Genomic DNA, 8,813 nt, shown 5'->3' on the forward strand with positions numbered 1-8,813 from the left:
GAGCCTGGAGCCTGCTTTGGATTCTGTGTGTGTCCCTCTCTCTCTGCCCCTCCCCCGCTAATGCTCTGTCTCTGTCTCTCAATAATGAATAAAAACGTTAAAAAAAATTTTTTTTAAAGTCAATATTTATAATATAGAAGTGACGCCTTTGAGGGTTAAGGGACATAAAGTAAGTAGAGTGCTTATAACACAGTAAGTGTTCGATAAATGTCAGCCTCTCCCCACATAGCACTATTCTTACCTACTTTAAATTGTCAAACTTTCAAACTTCTTTACCCAGTTATTACTGGGGAGAAGAAGAGGATATTCTTTAATCAGACCTCAGTTCTAGCCATTTATTTTCTAGAGCAGTGATTCTCCCACATAATCCTTTGACCCTCATTATAGATTGGTCTCTGCACCTGGCTTGCTGTGATGAATGCAGTTTCTATCCCATCACCCAAAAACCAATCCGTTCGGGAGGTTACTTCCCCACAAGGCAGGCAATTCCATTTTCATGCATTTCTCTTAGAAAGATGGGAGCGAAAAAAGAGAGGAGGTGTGGAAGCCAGAGTGAAGACACAGCCAGTCATAACAAGTCTCTGTGGACAGCAATTGCTGTCCAGCGCTCTGGCTTTGAGGGGAGTGGCCCAGGCTCCAGAATGTATTTATTTATTTTTTTAATGTGTATTTAGTGTTGAGAAAGAGAGAGAGAGAACGTGAGCCAGGGAGATGCAGGGTTGGGGAGGGACAGGATCTGAATCGGCTCAGCGCCGACAGCAGAGAGACCTATGCGGAGCTCAAACTCATAAAATGAACCGTGAGATGATAACCTGAGCCAAAGTTGGATGCTCAACTGACTGAGCCACCCAGGCGCCCCTGGGCCCCAGAATTTCTAAACAGGATGGGCTAGTGGCTCAGCTCATCCACCTGCTGGCAGTAATGAGGTGAATTGACTGTAGAGAATTTAAAAACAATAATAAAACTGGCCAAAACTTGGCCTGCTTTTTTGTTGAAATCACCACACACCAGTAATTCTAAACAATGTCAGCACTGAAAACTCCTCTCTGAAAAAATCTTTTATTGGTGTACTAAATAATTACTGTGGGTACCCTTGATATTTTTATTACTTACCCTTTAATGAACATTGCATTCTGCATGGAAGTGAATTTGTTCAATGGTTGCTCTCATCCCCCATACATGCTCAGCTACATGCATTCAATTCAGCATCCGGTCTCCAACCTGGTGCTACCTTATATATTCCTGTATATATTCCTGTGTTTAAACAGTTGATTTTAAATAAATATATAGCGTAGGGAGATTATAAAGAAGAAACAGAACTAGTTATTTCAATTCTGTCATTCTATGTGACCATTCATGGTTAAAGTTTAAAACAGTGAACGATGGGGCGCCTGGGTGGCTCAGCTGGTTAAGCACCAACTCTTGATCTTGGCTCAGGTCATGATCTCACAGTTCATGGGATCGAACCTTTCGTTGGGCTCTGCACTGACAGTGTGGAACCTGCTTGGGATTCTCTCTCTCCCTCTTTCTCTGCCCCTCCCCTACTCATTCTTTCTCAAAATGAATAAATAAACTTTAAAAAAAACAGCGAAAGAATAAATGAAAACTGTATTATTTATGCCAATAAGTACAAATCTTGTTTCATATGAGAAATGTATTTGTGCTATTTCATGATTATTATTGAAAATAACTTTGTCGCATACAGAAAAGTGACAGGTTTTGGGGTGTTGGGGGGGGTTGAGGGGTCCAGAGCTGAAGGCCAAGAAAGAATTCTTGAAGATGTCTTTGGTGCAAAAAGGTGATTTTATTAAGGCACAGGGCCAGGGCCAGTGGGCAGAAAGAGCTGCACTGGGGTTGTTAAGAGTGGTTCCTTAAATACCCTGAAGCTGGAGAGGTAAAGTCAAATGGGAGGTCTCCAGAGGAACTTTGATATGCTAAAGAGGACACCTAATATATTTGAAGCCTTGCTGTTGTCAAACTAAGGTTCTTTTCCCTCTAGTAAGGCATTAACATTATGATGGCAGGGTGTTCCTGGAGAAATGTTATACTCTGTATTTGCCCCAAGTATTTGTCAATAGGCTGCAGGTTATAAGGAAATTTAATTTTACCTGTCATTTCCTTCTTGCCTTTGTTTCCTGTATCACTAAGGAGGGGTGATGTCGGGGCTCCAGGAAACTGAGTCTACAGGTTTCTGGAGATTATGCTGTTGATAAGATTGCTTTTTTCTTGTAATTTACTAAGATCTTTGTAAGCTCAAGGAGACCCTGTCCTTCATGACTGTGATCTCTATCAGTTAGCCATTTGTTTTCTTTCCTTTCCTTTGTTCTTGGGCAGCCAGGAGTGCCTGAGGGATATCACACATATCCCACCTGGGGGGCAGGGCATGTGGGCGAGCTTGTAGTTTGTCCTCAGCTTGCCCCATGCTCCCTCATCAAAAGGGTATTGAAATATGACCTGTTTTGGGTGTCAAATATATTATCTAGGCCACTGGGATGGATTTAGAGAGGCAACCTGGGAAGAAGAGGAGGCTAACAGTTTTATTTATTTTTTAATCTTTCTTTTAATGTTTATTTATTGAGAGAGAGACAGAGAGACAGAGAGACAGAAAGAGAACAGAGGAGGGGCAGAGAGAGGGAAAGAAAATCCCAAGCTGGCTCCACAATGTCAGTGCAGAGCCTGATGTGGGGCTTGAACTTAGGACCATAAGATCATGACCTGAGCCGAAATCAAGAGTGATGCTTAACTGACTGAGCCACCCAGGCCCCTATTTTTAGCCAGCATTTGCATAGCAGTTTCCATATTTTTGTATGGATCATATTCAGCATATCAACAAAAATAATGTTTCCTAAAGTTGCTTCTCGTACTTTACATAGGAATGAGAAGCAACTATTTTGTAGTATGAAAAAATAATAATGACAACATGAAATAGCATCTACATGAAAGAGGTCACAATAATGAGGCTCAAGTTGGCCTTAGTGCCATGGCATATGGCAAAAGCATATTGAAAGGGCGGGCCTACGCTGGCTGACTCCATCTTGTTCTGTGTCCTTCACCTTGACCACACCTCCTCCCCTTGAGGAACCCCCCCGCCCCACCTGCCTAACAGGACTCGGACCCTTCTCCAGCCAATCGGCTGAGGCCAAAGCCATTACCTCACCAACTGCCCCTAGGCCCCAATAAAACCTTTGTCCTTTTGAAACTCGTTCCCCCCCCCCCCCCCCCCCCCCAGGTATCTCACGGCTGTGTCAGTGCAGGTAGGGGATTGAGCTCGAGCTAGCTCGAATAAAGGCTCTTTTGCTTTTGCATCGGACTCGGCTCCCTAGTGGTCTTTGGGGATCACGAATTCTGGGCATAACACATATCAGATTTATTCTATTCTCAAAACAAATGAACAAATAAGGCTTGGGTAACTGAAAAGTTAGGGAAGTGCTTTTCCTCTGCTGTATAGGAAGCAAAAGCATCAACAATACATTTAACCTTCAGATCTTTGCCTCCTTTGGATTTATATACCCAGCTAGGGCATCATTTGGTTTTCTGTCATTACTGCATTCCCCCATCAAGTCTTTATTCAATCCTATATGACAGGATTAATGGTCAAAATCACCCTGGTGCAGACCATTGTGTGGGACAGGGCACAACAGAGCCCGAAGGATTGGGGCTTAGTGAGCCCCTCCCCCGCCTTAGCACTATTTCTTCTCTTATTTCTTCTGGTGCTTTATTGCTTAGATTGTGAGGCTAGAATTTAGGACTATGGAATTCTTTTTTTTTTTTTTTTTTAGATCAAGAATAACAGCATGTTCCTTAGATGTGGATCTGCTGATGGCTAACCTAGAAAAAAGTTCTTTAAGAATAGAAGGTACACATGGCTTCTGAGAGAAGACCAAAGGCAGACGTGGAAGCAAACTTGATTTATTCACTTTTTTTTTTTTTTTTTTTTTGGTCAGCTCCAGCAGTTGTTGGATTTTTCACTCTGAGTTCTTTCTCTTTGCCTTTAGGGATCTGCTGGTCATCTAAAACGTCTTCCTTTGGGCCGCTCATTGTCACCCTTAAGGACTCAGACTCTCATGAACAAAGTCAGGATTGTCTGTTTATCTCCACAAACATCTCATGCAAATAGGATAGCATTTACATCTTAGTTGTTTGTAAAAGAGCCCAAGAATATGGTGAAATAGCTTTGTGTACAGGAAAAGCAAATGTTATTACAAACTAAAAGTTATCTGGGCAATTTCTTTTTTGTCTTCTCTAATATTAAGTATATTTATAAGTCCCTAAACACAAAAGTCCCCTCTCAGCAGCTCTTGAACATTCCTGCAGAACATTCCGAATGCCATGGTAGTGATTCAGATAATATAAATACATAAATAGGATAATGGCTTCCCTTCATAAAGAAATAATAGCTTTGGTTTCCACATTATGGTGCTATTGAGTCCTATTTTTAAGGAATTCTGCTTAGGAATATTTCGAAGAAAAAAAAATAATGGTTATGGAGGAAAAGAAGGTTGAAAAATTATGGCATTCGTGTATTATTATTAGATAAAAATGATTGGAATTAGATTGAATTATTGGGAAGGCTTATTCTTATAAATATGAATCTTTAAAATATTTATATACTTTTTTTCAAATAAAAATGTTTACTGTGCAATAAAATTATTACAGTGTAATATAATTTTAAAAAACATCATGTACTTGAGCGCTAGCAATTGTCCGAACTTTCTCATGATCACAGGCCAGCAAGGCTGTAGGTATGGTGGTTAAGGGTCCAGACTTCATAATGATACTCCCAGGATGCAATCCCTGTTCCATTACCTAGATACGTTCCTTGTTGTATGGCTTTGGGTAAGTTACTGAACCTCTCTGTGCTTCAGTTTCTCAAATGTAAAATTAGCATAATAATATCTCATAGAGTTTTTATGAGTTTTAAATATATTAATACATGCAAAGAGCTTAGGGAAATGCCTAGCATACAATAAATGTTCAACACATATAAGATTGAAAATGACAAAACTTTGAGATACAGTTGAAGCTACCTGAGTACCCTATTGGACTCTACCTCTCCAGAGTAACTGCTATTCTAAATTTATGTTTTTCATTTCCAAGCATGCTTTTATGTCCTTATTTATAAAAAAAAAAAAATGTGTCAATAAGTGATATTTATGATTTTTTATACTTTTCTAAGTTTATATTAATGGTATTATACTATAGATATTATGAAACTCTTCCCCTCATTAGCTTTAGACATGTTTTTATTAATTTATTTAATAACTACTTCAATTGTGACCACTATTCTCTAGTTGATGAAGTATTTGGAATTTTTCTAATTCTTTTGCTCTCACAATGATTCAGCAAACATTATTGTGCAAATCTCCTTATATACTTACACCTGAGTTTCTCTGGAGTATATATCTAGAAGTTGAATGGCTGAATCAAGGGAAATGAATCTTTTCTCTTTTATTGGCTATTGCCAAATTGCTTTCCAAAGCAGTTCCAACTTACATGCCTACCAGCAGTGTGTAAGAACTTCCACTGTGGTAAGCCTCACTAACACTTGGTATTAGAACATTTTAAGGGGTGCCTGGGTGGTTCAGTCAGTTAAGCATCTGACTTTGGCTCAGGTCATGATCTCGCAGTTGGTGAGTTCAAGCCCAGACTTAGGCTCTGTGCTGATAGCTCAGAGCCTGAAGCCTGCTTCAGACTCTGTCTCCATCTCTCTCTGCCCTCCCTTCTCTCTGTCTCTCTCTCTGTCTCTGTCTCTGTCTCTCTCTCTCTCTCTCTCTCTCTCTCTGTCTCTCGCTAACACACACACAGTCTCTCTCTCTCATATAAACATTAAAAAAATTTAAAAAAACAATTTAAGATTTTTCCTAATCTGACTGTTATGACATAATCTCTTATTTTACTTTGGTTATTTCTCATTTCTAATTAAGCCCCTTTTCATAAGTTTCTTGGGCACTTACATTTCTGTTTCTGTGAATTTTCTGTTTATATATCTATGTTCCTTTATTAAACTGTCCTTTTTTGATCGGTGTGTAGGAATTGTTTTGTTTGGTTAATACATCTTGGGTACAAATCCTTTGTTGGTTATGTGTCTTGGAAATACTTTCTTCAGGTCTGTGACTTGTTTGTTTCATTTTGTTTTGTTTTTGCTTCATTTATGGTACTTTTCCGAATAGTCTTACTTTCTTCTAACTTGTTAAATTAACTGATCTTTTCCTTTATGGTTGTGATGTTTTTGTATAATTATTTAAGAAAATTGTTCTTATCCCAACGTCCTAAAGTATTCTCTCTCTCTTTTTTTAATTTTTAAAATTTAAAGTTTTTTTTTCATATTTAGGGCTTTAATAAACTTGAAAAAAATATTTTTTTCCATTAGCTGTGAGATAGGAAGCTAATTTTATTTTCCATATGGATAAACAATCATGCAATCATGCCAATGATGTTTATTGAATAGTTCATCCTGTCTCTCTCTCATTTATAATGCCATTTATGTCAGATTTCAAGTTTCCTTACATTCCTGGGTCTGTTCCTGTGCTCTCTATGCTGTTCCATTGGTTTACTTGCTTGTTCCTCTGCCAATACTCACAGTCTAGCTTTATAATATTCGTTGCCCATCTTCAAAGGCAAACCCTCCTCACTTCCCACACTGCACAAATTTTGCTCCCTTCCATCTCTTTAGATGTTTACAATTTTTAAATGTATAGTTTTGGTCCTAAACTTTTCCCTGTTAATTTTATGATAGCCTGTCCAGCTTGCAAAAAACCTTGGGAAATTTTGGTTGAAATTGCTTTAAAATCAGAGATTAATTTTGGTGAAATCCCATATTTAAAATTCAAATCTCCCAGACACCAGTGAAGCCTTTTGGGTGGGGCCTGGGTGAAGCAGCTCCAGAGGCAGGGATTTCACACTGGAAACAAAACAGTGGCTGCTAGGGAAGGAGTCTCCCCTGCAAGCAGCTGGTGGCAGCAGCAAAGGAAGAGTAGACCTAATCTGGGAGCCTGCAAGTGACAGCAGCCTGTGAGGTCCTTAGAAAGCTTGGCCTGGAGGAGAACCCCAAGAGGTTTTGTTTTCTGTGAAAAAGTATGTCTCTATATGCTTGCTCCAGTGACAGAGTTACCTGCACCATTGTCCTACTTCCAGAATGCACAGATGTCTGCAGACAACCACCTGAGCAATACTAATGACAGCAGAGAATGGCTTGAGCACAGCAGCGAAAGGTGGAGGCGTGGCAACCCTGAGCCATTATCTAATGGACGACCCCAGGGTAACTCAGGGCAGGTGGTGGAACAAGATGAAGAAGAAGATGAAGAACAGACTTTGAAATATGGCGGCAAACATGTGATCATGCTCTTTGTCCCCGTGACTCTCTGTATGGAGGTGGTCATGGCTACCATCAAATCAGTCAGCTTCTATACCCAGAAAGGCTGCAAAAGACCAGAGACATCAACAAAAGCATGAAACCCACAGATAACATAATGACACTAAATCCGTATCTTTCAATAATAACGCTGAATGTAAATGGACTAAATTCTCTAATAAAAAGACATAAGGTATCAGAATGGCTAAAAAGACAAGATCCATCTATGTGCTGTCTACAAGAGACCTGTTTTAGACCTGAGGACACCTTCAGATTGAAAGTGAGGGGATGGAGACCCATCTATTGTGCTACTGGAAGTCAAAAGAAAGCTGGAGTAGCCATACTTATATCAGACAAACTAGATTTTAAACTAAAGACTGTAACAAGAGACAAAGAAGGGCATTATATCATAATTATGGGGTCTATCCATCAAGAAGAGCAATAATTATAAATGCTTATGCACCCAATTTGAAAGCACCCAAATATATACATCAATTAATCACAAACATAAGCAATCTTATTGATAAGGATGTAGTAATTGCAGGTGAATTTAATACTCCACTTACAACAATGGGCAGATCATCTAGGCAGAAAATCAATAAAGAAACAATGGCCCTGAATGATACACTGGACCCGATGGACTTGACAGATATATTCAGAACTTTTCATCCCAAAGCAGCAGAATACACATTCTTCTTGATTGCACATGGAACATTCTCCAAGATAGATCACATACTGGGTTACAAAACAGCCCTCAATAAATATAAAAGCATTGAGATCATACCATGCACATTTTCAGATCACAATGCTATGAACCTTGAAATCACAGGAAAAAGTTTGGAAAACCTCCAAATGCATGGAGGTTAAAGAGCATCCTACTAAAGAATAAATGGGTTAACCAGGCAATTAAAAAAGAAATGAAAAAAAATATATGGAAGCAAATGAAAATGAAAATATGACAGTCCAAACTTTCTGGGATGCAGCAAAGGGAGTCCTAAGAGGAAAATACATTGCAATCCAGGTCTATCTCAAGAAATAAGAAAAATCCCAAATACAAAATCTAACAGCACACTAAAGAAACTAGAAGCAGAACAGCAAAGCAACCCCAAGGCCAGGCAGAAGAAACATAATAAAGATTGGAGCAGAAATAGATAGTATAGAATCCAAAAAAAAAAAAAAGTAGAACAGATCAATGAAACTAAGAGCCGTTTTTCTGAAATAATAAAGAAAATTGATACCCCCCTAGCCAGACTTCTCAAAAAGAAAGAGAGAGGAACCAAATAGATAAAATCACAAGTGAAATTGGACTTATTACAACCAACCCCTCAGAAATACAAACAGTTACCAGAGAATACTATGAGAAATTATATGCCAACAACCTGGGCAACCTGGAAGAAATGGACAAATTCCTAGACACCCACACACTACCAAAACTCAAATAGGAAAAAATAGAAAATTTGAA

Source organism: Panthera onca, chromosome D3 (genome assembly GCF_046562875.1).
Source record: "Panthera onca isolate mPanOnc1 chromosome D3, mPanOnc1 haplotype 2, whole genome shotgun sequence".
NCBI classification, from domain to species: Eukaryota; Metazoa; Chordata; class Mammalia; order Carnivora; family Felidae; genus Panthera; species Panthera onca.